This window comes from Hemitrygon akajei, chromosome 9 (genome assembly GCF_048418815.1).
Source record: "Hemitrygon akajei chromosome 9, sHemAka1.3, whole genome shotgun sequence".
In the NCBI taxonomy this organism is placed as follows: Eukaryota; Metazoa; Chordata; class Chondrichthyes; order Myliobatiformes; family Dasyatidae; genus Hemitrygon; species Hemitrygon akajei.
In genome coordinates, this window is record NC_133132.1 from 127053947 (window position 1) to 127075137 (window position 21191).

The following is a 21191-nucleotide window of genomic DNA, read 5'->3' on the forward strand; positions in this document are numbered from 1 at the left end:
AATTTAGCAATAAATGATACTTTACTAATAAACTGCAAAATAACAAGCCATAAGGGGCCACAAGACAAGAGGGAACAGATACTAAACATAACAGGCAAAATACAGAGATGGCCTCAACATCCCAGAGCAAAGGAATGGCCATCAATGGGTGTGATGCAGAAGGGGTGAGAGATAGAGTGCCCAGGCTGCACACACAGAGTCCAGTCCAGAAAGTTGCCTGCTGTGCTGGAATCTACCACAGCCTAGAGGCTGGAGCCACATAGAGCCACTGGGACACAGGGAAGGGCAGAAAGAGTGAGTTGGGCTACAGTGCTGGAACAAGAGGCTGGGGGAGCTTACCAGTTGAGAGCCCCTCGTCTCTACCTGGTGGTGCTATTTCCCGGATGCAGTGGCATTTGATGTGTGGATGATCAGCTGCTCCATAGTAAGCTCATACGATGTTTCTCCGCCGACGCCCACGCTCTTGGGGGCTTAAGGGAGCTCTCACTAACTACACGTGTTCTGGGGTCTTTGCTGATACGGATCCTGAAGTGGTTCTAGGAATGGAAATGCAGAAATGGAGTTCTGGCTGATGATCCAGAGGGTCGTTCCATATGGAGGCTCTCAAGGTCGGTGGGCAATCTCCTGAGTAGACAGCTCATCTGTCAAGCACTCCGGGAGGCCGTGATGGTAGAGTTTCTGCATGCAGCTGCACACCACCACGCTGGTCCTGAATTCGATGGTGAAATACAGCACCGAGCATGAATCTTAACATAGGTGAAGTATCTGATCTGCTGCTTCCCTTCCATCTCCCAGATGGTTGAAAACCTGGTGCATCTCAGCAGTGAAATCCTCCCATCTGTTACAAATAGGAGTCTTACTGTCTCACTTAACAGTGGCCCAGGTCAGAGCTCAGCCAGTCATGAGAGAGTCTGCAAAATACAGAAATGTTGGGAGTTTGAAGTACAAGACGCACTGGGAAAGGAAGTTGGAGCGTTGGGTTGGGGATCCACTGAAGCTTTTGGGCATCTGAATCCATTGGTTTCCTGCTGCATCTGGATCACGTGCTCATGTCAACTCTGCTGGGTCAATTGCTCGTTCTCCCATTCTGTCAGGAAATGCAGAGGAGGCCTGGCCCAAAAGCAAAGGAGTGGAGACAACTTAGCGGTAAGCGATATTGTACTAATAAAATGCAAAATAACAAGCCAGGAGGGGTCACAAAATGAGAGAGAACAGATAATAAACACAACAATCAACAAGGTAACTGAAGATTAGGCCGATGCCTGCTGTTCTGATGGGTGAACAAAGATGTGAGCTGGGTTTAAATAGGCAGCCGATGATGAATTGGAAATGAGTAGCAGGTAGCTCCTGCTAGCTGGGTGGAGAGTGGGTGATGCCTGCCTATATAGGCCTGACAGGACCCCCAGCCCCTTCTACAGCCGGCACCCGATGGCCCAGGATGATCCGGATGGTCCAGTTGAACTCCTTGATAAGTGATGGATTCAAGATGAAACTGGATGGCCACCAGGACCTCTCCTCTGAGCTGTACTGTTTCCAGTTGACCAGATACTGCACGCCCGTCCACAATAAAGTGAATCCAAGAACCACCAAACTGCGTACACTATACCACCTTCCACCATCCCAGTTTCTGGAGCTGCAGGCTCAGGTGGATTCAGTGGTCGATGGACAACGGGCTTGAGGCAGGATACATGGAGATAGCTGTGATCCTGAGGGATGTTGGAAGCTGGAGACAGTAAGTGACTGGATTGATGCGATGGGTAATCTGAATTGGGGTGAGTCAATGCACAGGGCAGATCTTGGTGGACAGCCACCATAGTCCCCATGCCTGTGGTTGGCCTGGTGGCAGTAGGAGCAGTTGGTAGCTAAAATAGCCCTCCATGCTGTCTTCTAAGCATTCCACCATTGGCAGACCAGGGCCCTGGCAGACAGGACCTCTACAGTTGGTTCCTCTGTGGGGAACAACTGGGGTTCGTAGCCATGAAGCTCTTCAAAGGGCACCTGTGGCAGAGAAGGTGTTTAGAATGTAGGACTGCTCAACCCAGAGCAAATACTTCTTCCACATGGAAGGGTTAGTGGCAGCAAAGTATCACAGAAACCTCTCCACTTAGTGATTGGCTCTTTCTGACTGACTGCTGGTCTGCGCATGATAGCCAGAGGACAAGCTCACTGAGGTGTGGAGGAGGGATCAGAAGGCTTGCCAGAAGCGGGAGACAAATTGCAGGTCCCGGTCTGACACAATGTCTTGTGGGAAGCCAACATGAATTTCATGTTGGAGACCAAGATCCTCTGTCTCAGCAGCTGACTGAAGTGTGGGGAGTGCAATGAAGTAGGCCAATTTGGAGAATTGGTCTACCACTGTCATGATCACCATGGCCTCATTGGAAGGTTGCAACCCCATGAAAAGAATGGTGATGTTGGACCTCAGTCGGTGAGGGAACATAGGAGTTGTAGGAACCCAGAGGGTCACTAATTGAGGGAATTGGACTGGGCACATTGAGGGTAGGCAGAGATGAACTGACATACACCTGCATTCACGGTGGGTCACAAAAACTGGCCTTGCAGAATACCTGAGGTCCATCGTGTGCCTGGATGGCCAGAGAGAAGTGAGGAGTGTCTCAGAGCGCAAGGCTGAAGGCAGATACATGCGGTTGTCAGGTATGTCAGATGGAGTAGGCCCATGCTGTATGGCCTAGCGGATCTGGTTTGCAAGGTCCTAGACAATTGGGGTGAGGATCTGAGAGGATGAAATGATGGGCTGAAGGTTGATTTCCATTTCAGCTGGGTTGAATTGTTGTGACAGGGTGTCTGTCTTGGTGTTCTTAGAGCCAGATCAGTAGGAGATGGTGAAGTTGAATTGCTCGAAGAAGAGGGCGCAGCGAGACTGACGTGTTTGAGTTGGCAGATCTGTTGAACGGATATGAAGTTCTGGTAGTCATTCTGGATCAGGAAGAGATCAATGTTTCTCATCAGTCGGTGTCTCCATTTCTCCAAGATCCATTTAATGGTGAGTAACCGCCTGTCTTTTATTCCATAACGGTGCTGTGTAGAGCTAAATTTGCACGAGAAGAAGGCACGAGTGTGCATCTTCCCATTTAGTTCTCACTGGGAGAGGATGGCGAGGCGCCACGTTAGATGCGTCCACCTCTACCTCAAAAGGTTCGGAGGGGTTTGGATGGTGACGAATGGGAGAGGTGGTGAAGCATCTCCTATATTCCTCAAAAGCATGGTTTGTGGCAGTAGACCAAGTTATCTGTGAGGTAGGTGGCTTGGGGAGGGAGGTGATAGGAGCAGTAATTTGGCTGTAGTTCCTGATGAAAGGGTGGCAGATGTTGGACAAGCCCAAGTAGCACTATAGCTGTTTGAGGAAGCACAGTCAGGGACATTCAATAATGGCATGCACTTTCACCAGGTCCATGGTTATGTCCTTAGGTGAAAGGATGTAACCAAGGACTTCCTTGACAGCCTGAAGTTTTTGGGTCCTGATATCATAATTATACTTGGCAGGATTCAAGCCACAGGAAAGAAAAGCACAGCGGCGCAGCTAATTATCTACAGAAGACCGCTGGGAGAGTACAGGTCCAGAGCTGACATCAGCTTTGACGGTGATTGGATGGCGTGAGTCTGCATGTTGCAGCACCAATAAAGCGTCGCTTCAGTTCTGAGAATGCTTGGCTTGCTTCACTTGTCCATAGGAATCCTGCACAGGTCTTCTTGCTGAGTGCATGCTGATGAAACAGTGATAAAAGTCTGCAATCCCCATGAGGCATCTCACCTGTTTGACCATTGATGATTTGGGCCTGAACCTTACATGGCTTCGTCTGAACACTGGAAGGAGTGAGGACATACCCCAAGAAAGACACCTGCTCGTTGCGGCGGAACCCACACTTCTCTGGCTTGGCATATGTATGTATGTATTTATTTATTTATTTACAGCATACAATAGCCCATCCGGCCCTTTGAGCCATGCCACTAACAATCCCCAGATTTAACCCTAGCTTAACCATGGGACAATTTATAATAACCTATTAACCTAACAACTGGTAGGTCTTTAGACTGTGGGAGGAAACTGAAGCACCAGAGAAATCCCACGTAGTCACAGGGAGAACGTATAAACTCCTTATATGCAGCAGTGGGAATTGAACCCAGGTCGTCTGTACTGTAAAGAATTATGCTAACTATTACTCTACTGTGCTGCCCCACAAGGAGCCATCTGAGACCCCTCGGGACACGCTGGATGTGCTCCTGGCGAGTGTGGGAATAGGTAACAATGTTGTCCGAACACACGAAAATAAACTGATTCAACATGTCCCAGAGCATATCGTCGACCAGGGCCTGAGAAACAGCAGGGGCATTCACCAGAATAAAAGGCATCACAAGGTACTCTTGGTAGCTAGTGGAAATTTTAAATGCTGTCTTCCACTCATCCCTTTCTTGGATATGAGCTAGGTTGTAAGCATTCTTACAGCTATCTTGGGAAATATAGTTTCTTCTCGGGGATGTTCAAATGCAGACACAAGCAGAAGAGGGTAGCGGTTCCTCACTGTGATGTTGTTTAGGAACTGATAACCAATGGAGGGATGGAGCTTACCATTCTCCATGCATGCAAAAAAGGTGCCCACCCCTGCTGGCATGCTTGACCGATGGGTAAATCCTAATGGCAATTGTCCCTTGATATATTCTTCCAAGGTGACCATCTCAGGAAGAGAGAAGAAAAAGTGCCATCCCCGGGGAAGGACTACTACCGGGTAAGCGATCTATGGTGCTGCCGCCTGGCTGGTGTGGAGGCAGGGTGGTGACCTTAAGATATCTTAAAAAGGTCAGGATGTTCAGACGGAATGCCAGACAGGTCCACACTAGCAGTTGGCACAGGAGAGGATACGCTGACAGGGGCTTGAGCTGAACCCATACAGGTACATAGACACACCCAGCTCTTGGAGCGTCTTCAGGGACCAACCATTTGTGGGTTGTTTCCAGATAGCCAGGGAAGGCTAAGTACCAGCAGATTTCCAGAAGAGAAATATGCACAGTCACAATTACAACAGAGAAAGTACTCGGGAAGCTGAATAGTCTAAGAGTAGATAAATCTCCTAGACCAGATGGAATGCACCCTCATGTTCTGAAGGAAGTAGCAGTGGAGATTGCGGAGGCATTAGCAATGATCTTTCAAAAGTCGATAGATTCTGGCCTGGTTCCAGAGGACTGGAAGATTGCAAATGCCACTCCGCTATTTAAGAAGGGGGCAAGGAAGCAAAAAGGAAATTACAGACCTGTTAGCTTGACATTGATAGTTGGGAAATTGTTGGAGTCGATTGTCAAGGATGAGGTTACGGAATACCTGGAGGCATATGACAAGCAAAATATTAATAAGCAATATATATAATAATCAATAAGCTTATATAATAATATTATATATTAATAAACAATAAGCAATAAGCAAAATAAGCAATATATTAATAGCAAAAGGATAGTGAGGGATAAAATTGGGGTCCCTTAGAGAATCAGAGTGGACAGCTATGTTAGGAGCCGAAAGAGATGGGGGAGATTTTGAAGAATTTCTTTTCTTCGGTAATCACTAAGGAGAAGGATATTGAATTGTGTAAGGTAAGGGAAACAAGTAGGGAAGTTATGGAAACTATGACGATTAAAGAGGAGGAAGTACTGGAACTTTTAAGGAATATAAAAGTGGATAAATCTCCAGGTCCTGACAGGATATTCCCTAGGACCTTGAGGGAAGTTAGTGTAGAAATAGCAGAGGCTTTGACAGAAGTATTTCAAATGTCATTAGAAACGGGGATGGTGCCAGAGGATTGGCAATTTCTCATGTGGTTTCATTGTTCAAAAAGGGTTCTAAGAGTAAACCTAGCAATAATAGGCCTGTCAGTTTGATGTCAGTGGTGGGTAAATTAATTAAATTATTCTTAGAGATGGTATATATAATTATCTGGATAGACAGGGTCTGATTAGGAACAGTCAACATGGATTTGTGCGTGGAATGTCATGTTTGACAACTCTTATTGAATTCTTTGAAGAGGTTATGAGGAAAGTTGACGAGGGTAAAGCAGTGGATGTTGTCTATATGGACTTGGCTTTTGACAAGGTTCCACACGGAAGGTTTGTTAGGAAGGTTCAATCGTTAGGTATTAATATTGAAGTAGTAAAATGGATTCAACAGTGGCTGGATGGGAGATGCCAAAGAGTAGTGGTGGATAACTGTTTGTCAGGTTGGAGGCCAGTGACTAGTGGTGTGCCTCAGGAATCTGTACTGGGTCCAATGTTGTTTGTCATATACATTAATGATCTGGATGATGGGGTGGTAAATTGGATTAGTAAGTATGCAGATGATACTAAGGTGGATGGCGTTGTGGATAATGAAGTAGGTTTTAAAAGCTTGCAGAGAGATTTAGGTCAGTTAGAAGAGTGGGCTGAATGATGGCAGATGGAGTTTAATGCTGATAAGTGTAAGGTGCTACATTTTGGTAGGAATAATCCAAATTGGACATACATGGTAAATGGTAGGGCATTGAAGAATGCAGTAAAACAGAGTGATCTAGGAATAATGGTGCATAGTTCCCTGAAGGTGGAATCTCATGTGGATAGGGTGGTGAAGAAAGCTTTTGGTCTGCTGCCTTTATAAATCAGATATTGAGTATAGGAGTTGGGATGTAATGTTAAAATTGTACGAGGCATTGGTAAGGCCGAATTTGGAGTATTGTGTACAGTTCTGGTCGATTGCGTTGGTTGATTGGCAGGAAACAGAGAGTGGGAATAAAGGGATTCCATTCTGGTTGGCTGCCGGTGACCAGTGGTGTTCCACAGGGGTCCGTGTTGGGGCCGCTTCTTTTTATGTTGTATATCAATGATTTGGATTATGGAATAGATGGCTTTGTGGCTAAGTTTGCTAATGATACAAAGATAGTTGGAGGGGCCGGTAGTGCTGAGGAAACAGAGAGTCTGCAGAGAGTCTTGGATAGATTGGGGGAATGGGCAAAGAAGTGGCAAATGAATTACAATGTCGGAAAGTGTACGGTCATGCACTTTGGTAGAAGAAATAAACGGGCAGACTATTATTTAAATGGGGAGAGAATTCAAAGTGTTGAGATGCAATGGGACTTGGGAGTCCTCGTGCAGGATAACCTTAAGGTTAACCTCCAGGTTGAGTCAGTGGCAAAGAAGGCGAATTCATTTCTAGAGGAATAGAGTACAAGAGCAGGGATGTGATGTTGAGGCTCTATAAAGCACTGGTAGGACCTCACTTGGAATACTGTGTGCAGTTTTGGGCTCCTTATTTAAGAAAGGATGTGCTGATATTGGGGAGGGTTCAGAGAAGATTGACTAGAATGATTTCGGGAATGAGAGGGTTAACATATGAAGAATGTTTGACCGCTCTTGGACTGTACTCCTTGGAGTTTAGAAGAATGAGGGGGGACCTCATAGAAACATTTTGAATGTTGAAAGGTATGGACAGATTGGATGTGGCAAAGTTGTTTCCCATGGTGGGGGAGTCTAGTACGAGGGGACATGACTTGAGGATTGCAGGGCGCCCATTTGGAACAGAGATGCAAGATTGATAGGTATCTGAGTGGTCAGGGCATCAAAGGTTATAGTGAGAAAGCGGGCGAATAGGAGATTGGATCAGCTCATGATGAAATGGCAGAGCAGACTTGATGGGCTGAATGGCCGACTTCTGCTCCTTTGTCTTATGGTCGTATGGATTTCAGGTGAATCAACAGGAGAGAAGAGCTGTTTCCTATGGTTGACTTCTACTACAAGTTGGAGGGGTTCTGTGGAAAGGTGGATTTTGCCACTGCCCAGAGGCTGAACACCCACCACCTTGACATTGATAATCTCTCTCAATTGCTGCATCATAACTCTCCCTCTCTGAGGCAGAGCAATATCGTTGATGATCCTGGCTCTCCCTGAGTCAATAATTGTCTGAAGCTCATGGGTCTGGGATCCCCACAGCAAGGAAGCTGGGAGTGTTATGTGATTAGGGGAAAACACTTTCAGGGAGAATCGACCTATCAGAATTCCCTTTCTTGCTGACAAGTATTCTGTTTATCTGGGGCTTGGCATGTGATGCCCGCAAGTGTCCCGGATCACCGCAGGAGAGGCAGGAATATGTAATCTTGCACTGATCTCATTCCTCCTGCGATTGGTGCACGTGCCTCACCTGCAAAGGCTCCTCCACAGGCTGAGTACTGGGTGATGAGGGAGAGGGTGAAGACTGCCAATGATCTAAAGAGTAGGAAGTTCGAGGCATTCTTTCTCTGCACCGTTCAGTTGCCTGGTGATTGATTTGAATAGCCAGAGCTATCAGGTCATCCAAGCTGTTCTGTTTGTCATGCACTGCCATACCCCTGTGTAACTCCTGTGCAGCACTTGTCTTATCTCGGGTGACTTTACGAGAAAATCGAACTACTCAGTACTACATCAGGTGCTAGCAGACCATCAAAAGCTCTGACTATCGGAAGGAGGCAGTGAATAGAAAACACGCACTTCTGAAGGTAAGTTTTGTTTATAAAAATAGCAACATGTACAAAATATTTTCAAATTCAAAATTCCAAAATTCTGTCTTAGGTTCCAAGTCTCAGATATCAACAAAAACCAAATTCCTTTTTAGTCAGTGAGATTCATTAGAATGACCTTTGTTACTTCAATTTCTCCATGTAATTAGATCTAGTATTATTCCGTATTTAAAGATTTACAGACTAACGTTTGCCTTTCTATTTATGTATCCCTAACTGAATTCCTATTTTTAAGTATAATGGTTAACCTCCGTTTCAATTTCAGGACAGTATGTCTACAAATTCATTTCAACACCAAAAATAAATTATATTTATACAGCTTAACTCCATTCATGACAATTCTCCAACAGCACAACTTTTAAACAAAGTAAATATCATTTCAGTAACGTATCAAAGTTCTTGCAAAATACGTAGTTCTTCCAGAGAATCAAATTGAGATCCTTCGAATGAGAAATAAGCTTATACACCCGACCATATTAAATCTCTATGTCTCGACACATTTTGTTCCTGCACTGGTTCTTCGATCTTGCCATCTAGTTTCTTGGTTGGTTTGTTGGATGAAGTGGTGGGTCATCCACGGAAAGTCAATTCACAAAGTTACACAAAAAACATGATCAGATCGTTTGGTATGATTTAACAGAACTAATTCCCAGTTACACGGTAGAGATCTTGGACATTACTCTCTGCCGATGTCATCTCGCTATAGCTGTTGATTGCTATAGCTGTAGCTTCAATAAATCTTTTATCAATATCGTCTCTCCTCCAAGGTTTCACCCTGAGGATTTCCAATAAGTAGGATAGAGATACTAACTACTAGTTCTACATTTAACAGTTTATGTCTTCAGTTAGTTTCTATAGTTTGCTGCATTTCTGTTGCTTGTCCACGCCTGTGTCAGCCATGCCTCATTCTCACATAGCTTTTTTATTTCAAGTTCTCTTCTTTTAAAAAAATATTGGTGAACCTCATTTTCATCCCTCCACAGGTGGCGCTTTCTAACATTACAACTTTGGGTTTAATTAACCTGGGTTACACCCCCCCCTACTTGAATTTATGCAAGTCCCTTTGCATAGGTTGCACTGTAATGGGTTTGGGTGTTCCACATATGTGAAATCTCAAAGAGACTCTGCTATAGCTGAACTCATACCTTGGAAAAGGGACTGAACTATTGTCACTAAAGGAATTCCTAGCTCAGGATATGTAATAGTTCTAGGTTTTCCTCTGTGTCTACAAGAACACTTCTTGGCCTGAGGTAGTAAACCTCATCCTCTTCAGAATCAAATTGATTTTCTTCCTCTTCAACCGACTATTCATTCTTAGTACTCCTGCAAGTTCTGTACTTGCGAACAGGGACTGGAGAAAGTTGCTCATTGTGTTCAGAAGGAAGAAATCCACAAGGAGCAATCAATCACCAGGTTGGCTCACCACTACATAAGCTATTTCTTCCCATTTTTACTGTGGGTGCACATTTCTTACTAGCACTTGGGGTCTCTTTCTTTCAACTCTGAAGCTGTCACATGTTTGTTGTATCTGGCCTTGTTTCGGTCTGCCATTTTCTGTGAAATCCTCATCGCTATCTTGAAGCTTTCCTCAAGATGAGATTTTAAGTTTTGTACATACCGAGAGTGTGATGTACCACGTATGTCTTTCAAGGGTAGTCTGAAAGCTAAGTCAACTGGGAACCTAAGGTTTCCTCTGGAATGCTATGGTGTATTTCTGACTTTCTGAATTCCAGTTCTCTCACACAATTCTGTAATCAACCCGGATTCAAAGTCTATCGCTATGTAGGTGCTCAGGATAACCGTAATGAGAGATGAAATGCTCCCATAGGCACTTTTGGTTAGGCCAAAGCATATTTAGTGAAATGATCAGTTATTAACAACACATCCTTTGTGTTACTTTGATCGGGTTCTAATGTAAGAAAGGTCATGCAGAACCATCTGCAAGGGTCGAGTTGTCACAATATTCACTAACAGAGCAGCTTTCTCAGGTAAGGTCTTTTTTCTTACACATCAACTGCATGTTTTAATCTTTTGTTCCACATCAGCTGCTATCTTGGTCCAATAAAATCAGCTTCTGACTAAATCCAGGGTACGATTAATACCCAAGTGACCAAAGTCATTGTGAAGACTTTTAAGTACATCAGATTGAAAATTTTCAGGTAAAACAAGCTGGTCTGTTGTTTTATCTCTGGTTAATCCTTTCCTGTAGAGGATTCTATCTTTTAGCTCTAGATGATCCCATTCTCTGAGAAGATAGAGTAGTCTGGTGATTGCGTTTCTTACAGAAAGGGATGGTTTTTCTCCAGTTTCCATCTGGTTGATGACCTCCCTAATACAAGGATCTGTTAACTGAGAGTCTGTAATCTCAGCATCAAAGAGATGAGAAATGATTGGGAATCCCCCACACAGATCTTCTTGTGCACAACTGTCCGGTATAACACTTGATTGTATCATTAAGGATCTAACAAATGCAATGGTAACATCTACAGGTTTTGTCTGTTTGATAAGCTTGCACAGTGTCAGCACCAACTTCAACCACATTAACCAAGTTCACCAGATGACTTTCCGTAAACTTCAAGGTGAGTGCCTGCTCTTTCTGGGATGTGAGATCATCTGATAGTCCTCCTTATGGTCATCGGACAACATATCATCTGCAACTGGTTGCATCCAGTCTAGCAGTGGAAGGGACATGAGTTGGGGGGGTTACTGTCTGTTACTACAGCAAATGGACTACCATAAAGATAATCATGAAATTATTCACTAATAGGCTAGGAACTGTAATTTATGGGCAGGATATCTTGATTCATTATGGGAGAGTCCCCTACTGGCATAAGCAATGATCCTAAGGTGCCTGTCCTGTTCTTGGTAGAGGGCGGCCTCTAAACCAGTAGTGCTGGCAGTGTAAAATGTTTGGCAGCTGAGGGTTAGCAAATAGCAACACTGGTGCAGATGTAAGTTCCTTTATGATTAAGTTGAATACTTCTTGACACATGGTAGAGAACCTGTCTCCAGTGGATCTTTCGGATTATAATACTGGCTATCATTCTTCACCTTGGAGTTATTCCTGGTAGGTGGGTACCTCGATGTCAAATCATTGAGTGGCTTAACGATTCAAGGAAAATCCTTGATAAATTATGGAAACTTAGAGGATGCTGGAATTGAATGCCATGAGCTGTAATAGTGTCACACTAACACGGTGCCCAATAAATAAGTACAGTGCCGAAACCCAGGATTGAACTAGGGACCTTTAGATCTTCAGTCTAACGCTCTCCCAACTGAGCTATTTCAGCTGACATATTTACTGTACTGTGATTCACCTCTGTCTTGTACCTCATCATTCCAGACTCTGCAGTATTTAAATTCTCTTGGTGCCTCACCATTCCAGTATCTGGGGTATTGTAATTCTCTTCCTTGCATCTCTTCTCAAAAGTTCAGCATCTGCAGTATTGTATTTCTCTTGTGATTCATATCTCACTATTCCCGTATCTGCAGCATTTTGCTCCTCCTTTACCTTGTCCCTCACCATTACAGAATTTTATTTATTTTATTTTATTTAGAGCTGTAATAATTGTAGCTCTAAATGAAAAAATAATACATAAAATTATTTGACTACAGTAACAGATATGCTGATACTGTGCCAATGCTGAAACCTGGAAACTTTAGATCTTCAGATTAATTGTTATGGTTCAGCAACAACGAATATAGAACTGAGACAGGTTTTTATAAACAAATAAAACATTTATTAAATACTGCTCAATAAAAAAATCAAAAGTAAACAAATGACTAACTTAACCGAAGTGGACTGCTATACGGCAACCCAAACAGTTCTTAAAGCGAGAAATGCGAACACAGTTCTTAAAAGTAGTAAATGCAAAAGTCCAAATGATTTACACAGTCAATTAGGAGAGATTTTCCTAGAAGTAATGAATTCCTCGATGTCATGACGTTACTGCTGATCCCAGCCAAAATATGTCTTGCCCGAAGGATTTACGACGAAGGAAAAGAAACGGCTTAAAGGCACTGACCTTTCCTTGGCAAAACGCTGCATCCAGCTCTTTTGGCTCTTATAGTAATGCAGGAGCTACCTTGGAAGCAGATTACTAATTCCTTCTGAATGAGGATCAAATAAGGTTAAACCTGTTTTACCACCGACAACACCAACTTTTCTCGATCCTTTGGGTTTTCCGTACTTTAATATATTCTTCACTCTCCAACTGGACTTTAACTGGCAGCGATTTTCAGAACTGCCGGCACGACGATTCTTACAGTAGAAATTAAAACTCCACTTTAAGACGAAACTGCATCATGAAATCAAGTACGCAGCAGAACGGAGTCACTGACGAATTAAGCCACGAACTGGCCTGTGTCACAGCGAGGCGTGCTCTTTTTGTACCTGTTGAAACAGTCCATCACATGACCTCTCACTGGCGGGAAAATTACATCACTCCACCATCACAAGACCATTACATCATGCCCAGCAGAGACTCAATTACATCATGATCATGTGACATTCACAAGGGGCATGGAACATAATGCTCTCCCAACTGAACTATTTTGGCTGACATATCTGCATTTTCTCCTCTGTCTTAAACCTCAGCATTTCAATATCTACAATATTGCATTTCCCTGTGCTTTGTACCTCACCATTCCAACATCTGCAGTATTGTATTTCCAACAGGACCAATCAAATGTGACAGTGGAAAGGTGGAGGAGATAGCAGAGATACTTAATGAATACTTCACTTCAGTATTCACTATGGAAAAGGATCTTGGTGATTGTAGGGATGACTTACAATGGATTGAAAAGATTGAGCATATAGACATTAAGAAAGAGGATGTGCTGAAGCTCTTGGAAAGTATTGAGTTGGATAAGTCTCCAAGACCAGATGAGATGTATCCCAGCTACTGTGGAAGGTGAGGGAGGAGATTGCTGAGCCTCTGGCAATGATATTTGCATCATCAATGGGGATGGGAGAGATTCCACAGGATTGGAGGGTTGTAGATGTTGTTCCCTTGTTCAAGAAAGGAAGTAGAGATAGCTGTGGAGGGCTGTTAGAGTTTACAGCAGGACATCGATAGGATGCAAAACTGGGCTGAGAAGTGGCAGGTGGAGTTCAACCCAGATAAGTGTGAGGTGGTTCATTTTGGTAGGTCAAGTATGATGGCAGAATATAGTATTAATGGTAAGATTCTTGGCAGTGTGGAGGATCAGAGAGATCTTGGGGTATCTTCAGATACTCAAAGCTGCTGTGCAGGTTGACTCTGTGATTAAGAAGGCATATGGTGCATTGGCCTTCATTAACCGTGAGATTGGGTTTAAGAGTTGAGAGGTAATGTTACAACCAAATAGGACCCTGGTCAGGCCCCACATGGATTATTGTGCTCAGTTCTGGTCATCTCGCTGCAGGGAGGACGTGGAAACCATAGAAAGGGTGCAGAGGAGATTTACAAGGATATTGCCTGGATTGGGAACATGCCTTATGAAAGTAGGTTGAGTGAACTTGGCCTTTTCTTCTTGTAGCATTGAAGGATGAGTGGTGACCTGATAGAGGTGTATAAGATGATGAGAGGTATTGATTGCATGGATAATCAGAGGATTTTTCCCAGGGCTGAAATGGCTAACATGAGAGGGCACAATTTTAAGGTGCTTGGAAGCAGGTACAGAGGATATATCAGGGGTAAGTTTTTTACACAGAGAGTGGTGAGTGCATGGAATGGGCTGCCAGCAATGGTGGTGGAGGCAAATATGATTTTAAGAGACTCCTGGATAGGTACATGGAGCTTCGAAGAATAGAGGGCTATGGGTAACCTTAAGTAATTTTTAAGTAAGTACATGTTCGGCACAGGATTGTGGGCTGAAGGGCCTGTACTATTGTGCTGTAGGTTTTCTGTGTTTCTAAATCAGCAGTAATATCTGATAAATCCAAGGAAGGAATTTCTTCAGATCTCTGGGAACTGGCCAGGTTTTGACTTCAGCTATCTTGTCAGAGTCAAATTGAACTCCTGGATGAGATACTGTAAATCCAAGGTATTTGACTGAGGGCTGCACAAAAGCACTTTTCTAGAGCTAGCTTTAAGACCGTACTCTTTGAGTATTCAGGATTCTCATAAGTCTTTCCTCATGCTCATCCAGGTCTTTAGAGAACACAATGATGTCATTGATGAACGCTCATATAGGCTGTGCATTACTCCATGAGTCATTTAAAACTATTTGGAACCAGTCAAAGCCATAGAAGTGTCTTTGAGCTTTGGGCGTGCATAGGCTTCTTTAACCGTCTGTTGGTCTAATTTCTAATTATCGATACACAAGTAGACATCCCAATCTTTTTTCTCACCACAACAATTAGAGAAGAAAAAAGAGATTCAGACTCAGGTCACTTCTGCATTTAGCAGTTCCTGGAGAAGTTTAGAACAGCTTCTCTATCTTCTCGGTGTATAGGTTGAGGTCGGTGTTTGAACGTTGATTCATCAATCGCGTCGATTCGATGTTTCAATTTGTCAGTCCATCAGAAATCTAAGTGATGATGTAAGAAAACATCAGGGACGCTTTGTATTTTCTGGGTAAGACTTCTCTTCCTCCAGCAGGGACAGGAGAATCACCAAAGTTAAACTCTGCACTTTAGTGGAGTCCGACTCAGTGAAGGCGATAACTGGTGGTTCTTTAGGAAATTTGGTTTGTATTGAATTTAATTCAGCTATAACAGACCTGGCAGGAATCATGACATCATGTGCTGTTATATGGAGATCACTACAGGTAAGTGACTATATTGCCTGTTTTCCAAAATAACCAGTTAAGTCCTCCAGGGTAGGGTTTTCAATTCACTAAGGTATGCTTCAGAAATTTTCCAAATTTCTGTGCGTAAGCTCTGACTAAAGTAACTACATGGTAGAAAGTTTTTGGTCATTGCTTGCCTCTCGTGTGACTGGTCGCAGCCCTCATAAATTTATGAGAAAATTCTAATTACATAGTACTACACTAGGTACTAGTGGCCCATCAAAAGCACTAGATTTCGGAAAGAGACAGTGAACAGAAAACACACAGTTCTGGAGGTAAGTTTTGCTTATAAAAATAGCAATATACACAAAATATTTTCATGAGTAAGAACAATTCAAAAATCCGTCTTAGGTTCCAAGTCTCAGATATCAATGAAAACCAAATTCCTTTTTAGTTAGAATCAGTGAGGTTCATTAGAATAACTGTTTTTGCCAATTTCCTTAACTAATTAGGTCTAGTGTTATTTCCTGTTTAAAGGTTTACAGATTAACATTTGTTTTTTTATTTATCCCTAGTTAGTTAGGAAACTAATTGAATTCCTATTTTTAAGTGTTATGGTTAACCTCAGTTTTAGTTTCAGGTCAGTATGTCTACAAATTCAAATTCAACAACAAAAGGAAGAAGGCAGCAGTAATCGGGGACTCTTTAGTTAGATAGATAGATAGATAGATAGATAGATAGATAGATAGATAGATAGATAGATAGATAGATAGATAGAAACTTTATTCATCCCCATGGGGAAATTCAACTTTTTTCCAATGTCCCATACACTTGTTGTAGCAAAATTACATACAATACTTAACTCAGTAAAAAATATGATATGCATCTAAATCACTATCTCAAAAAGCATTAATAATAGCTTTTAAAAAGTTCTTAAGTCCTGGCGGTAGAATTGTAAAGCCTAATGGCATTGGGGAGTATTGACCTCTTCATCCTGTCTGAGGAGCATTGCATCGATAGTAACCTGTCGCTGAAACTGCTTCTCTGTCTCTGGATGGTGCTATGTAGAGGATGTTCAGAGTTATCCATAATTGACCGTAGCCTACTCAGCGCCCTTCGCTCAGCTACCAATGTTAAACTCTCCAGTACTTTGCCCACGACAGAGCCCGCCTTCCTTACCAGCTTATTAAGACGTGAGGCGTCCCTCTTCTTAATGCTTCCTCCCCAACACGCCACCACAAAGAAGAAGGCGCTCTCCACAACTGACCTATAGAACATCTTCAGCATCTCACTACAAAATGGCAGACAGCAGATTCTGTGGACGCAGGAAAGAAACATGGATGGTAGGTGCCACGTGCCAGGATCCAGGATGTTTCTGATTGCATCCACGATATCCTGAAGTGGGAAAGTGAACAGCCAGAGGTCATGGTACATATTGGTATCGATGAGATAGGCAGAAAAAGAGAGGAGGTCCTGAAAACAGACTACAGGCAATTAGGAAGGAAGTTAAGAAGGAGGACCTCAAAGGTGGTGATCTTGGGATTACTATCTGTGCCATACGACTGTGAGTATAGGAATAGAGTGAGGTGGAGGATCAATGCGTGGCTGAGGGATTGAAGCGGGGCCAGGGGTTCAGATTTCTGGATCATTGGGAACTCTTTTGGGGCAGGCGTGACCTGTACAAAAAGGACGGGTTGCATTTGAATCTGAGGGGTACCAATATCCTGGCGGGGAGGTTTGCTAAGGCTGTTGGGGAGAGTTTAAACTACGATTGCTGGGGGGTGGGAACTGAACTGAAGTGATGGAGGAAGGGGTGGTTGGCTCACAAATAGAGAAAGCTTGGAGACAATGTGAGAGGAAGGATAGGCAGGTGATAGGGAAGGGATACACTCAGGCCAGTGGTTTGAGATGTATCTATTTTAATGCAAGAAACATAATGAACAAAGCAGATGAGCTTAGAGAATGGATCAGTACTTGGAGCTATGATGTTGTGGTCATCAGAGAGACTTAAATGGCTCAGGGGCAACAATGGTTACGTCGAGTGCCAGGCTTTAGATGTTTCAGAAAGGAAAGGGATGGAGGCAAATGAGGTGGGGGCGTAGCACTGCTGATCAGAAATAGTGTCACAGCTGCAGAAAAGGAGGAAGTCATGGACGGATTGTCTACTGAGTCTCTGTGGGTGTGATTTAGAAACAGGAAGGGGTCAATAACTCTACTGGGTGTTTCTTATAGACCACCCAATAGTAACAGGGATATTGAGAAGCAGATAGGGAGACAGAATCTGGAATGGTGTAACAATAACAGGGTTGTCGTGGTGGGAGATTTTAATTTTGAATTGACTTTACTTCTTACATTCCTCACATAAATGAGGAGTAAAAATCTTTATGCTATGTCTCCATCTAAATGTGCCATGTACAATCATAGTAACATAATAATTTATGATAAATAGAAAAGTCAGTGTAATATAGAGTACACTCAAATCAGCGTGAGCTCATCAGTCTGATCGGAGCCTGTTGGTCCTGGCTTTTATGCTACAGTACCGCTTCCTGAATGGTAGCAGCTGGAATAGATTGTGGTTGGGATGACTGGGGTCCCCAATGATCCTACAGGCCCTTTTTACACACCTGTCTTTGTAAATGTCCTGAATCATGGGAAGTTCACATCTACAAATGTGATGGGCTGTCTGCACTACTCTCTGCAGAGTCCTGCGATTAAGGGAGGTACAGTTCCCATACCAGGCAGTGATGCAGCCAGTCAGGATGCTCTCAATTGTGCCCCTGTAGAAAGTTCTTAGGATATGGGGGCCCATACCAAACTTCCTCAACTGTCTGAGGTGAAAGAGGCGCTGCTGTGCCTTTTTCACTATACAGCTGGTGTGTACAGACCACGTGAGATTCTCGGTGATGTGGATGCCGAGGAACTTGAAGCTGTTTACTCTCTCAACCCCAGATCCATTGATGTCAATAGGGGTTAGCCCGACTCCATTCCTCCTGTAATCCACAACCAGGTCCTTTGTTTTTGCGACATTGAGGGAGAGGTTGTTTTCTTGACACCATTGTGTCAGAGAAATGACTTCTTCCCTGTAGGCCACCTTGTTATTGTTTGAGATAAGGCCATTCAATGTAGTGTTGTCAGCAAATTTAATTAGCAGATTGGAACTGTGGGTGGTGATATAGTCATGGGTATACAGGGAGTAAAGGAAGGGACTCAGTATGCAGCCCTGAGGAGCTCCTGTATTGAGAGTCAGAGGGTTGGAGGTGAGGGAGCCCACTCTTACCACCTGCTGGCAATCTGACAAGAAGTCCAGGATTGTAGCTGGTTTTCCTGAGCCCTAGTTGATCACCAGCTCTATGTCACGCAAAAAGTGCTGCTCACACAGAACTATTGATCCAGGGTTCCTGGTTCGGGGGTGTGGAGGGCTGTCAGAGGCTACAGCAGGACATTAATAGAATACAAAACTGGGCTGAGAGTGGCAGATGGAGTTCAACCCAGATAGATGTGAGGTAGTTCATTTTGGTAGGTCAAATATGATGACAGAATATAGCATTAATGTCAAGACTCTTGGCAGTGTGGAGGATCAAAGGAATCTTGGGGTCTGAGTCTATAGGACACTCAACGCTGCTACGCAGGTTGACTCTGTGGTTAAGAAGGTATATGGTACATTGGCCTTCATCAATCATGGGACTGAGTTTAAGAGCCGAGAGGTAATGTTGCAGCTATGTAGGACCCTGGTCAGACCCGACTTTGAGTACTGTGCTCATTTCTGGTCACCTCACTCCAGGAAGGATGTGGAAACTCTAGAAAGGGTGCAGAGGAGATTTACAAGGATGTTGCCCAGATTGGGGAGCATGCCTCATGAGAATAGATTTAGTGAACTCGTCCTTTTCTCCTTGGAGTGGCGGAGTATGAAAGGTGACCTGATAGAGGCGTATAAGGTGATGAGAGGTATTGATCATGTGGATAGTCAGAGGCTTTTTTCCAGGGTTGAAATGGCTGACACCAGAGGACATAGTTCTAAGGTGCTTTTAAGCCGGTACAGAGGAGATATCATGGGTAATTATTTTTACTCAGAGAGTAGTGGGTGCTTGGAATAGGCTGCCAGTGACAGTGATGGAGGTGGATCTGATAGGGTCTTTGAAGAGACTCCTGGATAGGTACATGGAGCTTAGAGGGCTATGTGTAACCCTAGGTAATTTCTAAAGTAAGTACAGCATTGTGGATTGAAGGGCCTGTACTGTGATGTAGGTATTCTATGTTTCTATGAAAGTCGATTCACAAAATTACACAAAAAAATCTGACCAAATCCCTTGCTATGATTTAACAGAACTAATTCCTGGTTCCATGGCAGAAATCTTGGACACTACTCTCTGCCAATATTGTCCCGTTATATCTGATACTCATTATAGCCAGAGCTTCAACAAACGTTTTATCAGTATCGCTTCTCTTCCAGTGGTTTCACTCAGATGATTCCCAATAAGTAGGATACAGATGCCAACTACTAATTCCACTTTTATCAGTTTATATCTGCAGTTAGTTTCATAGTTCACCGCATTTCTGTTGATTGTCCATGACTGTGTCAACCACGCCTCGTTTTCACATTGCTTTCTTTTCAAGTTCTCTTTTGTTAATAATTTAGTAAGCTTTGTTTTCATCACTCCACAGCTGTAGCTTTCTAATATTATATCATTGGGTTTAATTAACTGGAGTTACACCTGCATTCAGCCCATGCTGGGAAGCAGTGATATGGGATCTCTTATTCCACCCAGTCTCAACTGCAAACCTGTGGAAATTTGTAGAAATTAAAAGTTTAATTTTAGTATTAATTATTTATTAATAGTATTTAGTATTAATTTTAGTATTAAATGCCATGTAAATTAGGTTTTTACAGCAGAATCACAGTATATTACAAATAAGATGATCATTACAGATAAATTAACATAAATTATACACGTACAGCAGAATAAACTAAATTAAACATAGCAATATATGTACAATTTGAAAGTAAAAGCCATTCAACCCATGGCAGGGCTAGGAAACTGGGTAAAAAGAACTTCATCAAAATGACAAACAAAATTATAGGTAAAAAAGACAAGTGAGGAATATTAGATGAGATAAATATTATGAAAGAGGAAGCACAAAGACCTTTTCCTGTTCTTTGGAAGAAAGTGAGGAAATCGCTGACTCTAACTACGTTATTTCAATCCTTGCAGACTGCTGAGTTTTTATTTCCAGGGAGTTGGAACACTGCAAACAATTTATTGCTGCTTAGAAGAGGGTGGAAGTGATTGGCCATGCAATTAAACGTCCATTTGGTATAGAGCAATTTATTGAAATGCATTCTGAAGCACAGTAAAATCTTCATTTAGCAAAGTACAGATTAATTAATGAATGTGAACATGGATTTAAGTAAAGGTCATGTCTGTTCAATTAGGTTAATCCCCCTTTTTCTTCTTAAAAAATTCAGACCATCTACGTTAATTTTGATTAGTCCAGGTTGGGCAATAGGATAAAGGTTCATTCAATCTAAGAGTGAAAATCAAAGTAGATCCAAAGTTGGCTTGGTGGTGAGAAGTAAAGTAATACTGTGCATAGGTGACTATATGATGGAAAGTTGATTTGTGGTTACATGAAAGATTTAGACCACACTAGAAGATATTTAGGCTACTTGGACAAAAGTGGGGCAAATGGTAATTTAACAAAATGTCACTTTTCAGGTGCACCAAGGCAGGGATTGTACAATAAATAGGAGGATACTGAGAGGTGTGGAGGAACAGAGAGTCCTTTTAGCATGTGTTCACAGATCCTCAAAAGTATCAGGAAATAATAATTACCTTTCCTACCCACCTGGCTTCAGCTATCTTTCTTCCTCTCTCTCCACCTTTTTATTCTGGTGTCTTACACGTTCCTTTCCAGAGGTGAAGAACGGTCTCATCCCATATTGTTGAATGCTCA

General features: G+C 42.9%; 1 non-coding gene across 1 annotated transcript; it reads right to left on the reverse strand.

The window, feature by feature from the left end:
* Positions 1-11742: 11742 nt before the first annotated feature.
* Positions 11743-11815, reverse strand: trnaf-gaa (transfer RNA phenylalanine (anticodon GAA)). The gene has a single exon. It is a non-coding gene; the product is annotated as a tRNA-Phe (tRNA).
* Between the last annotated feature and the right edge of the window lie 9376 nt (positions 11816-21191).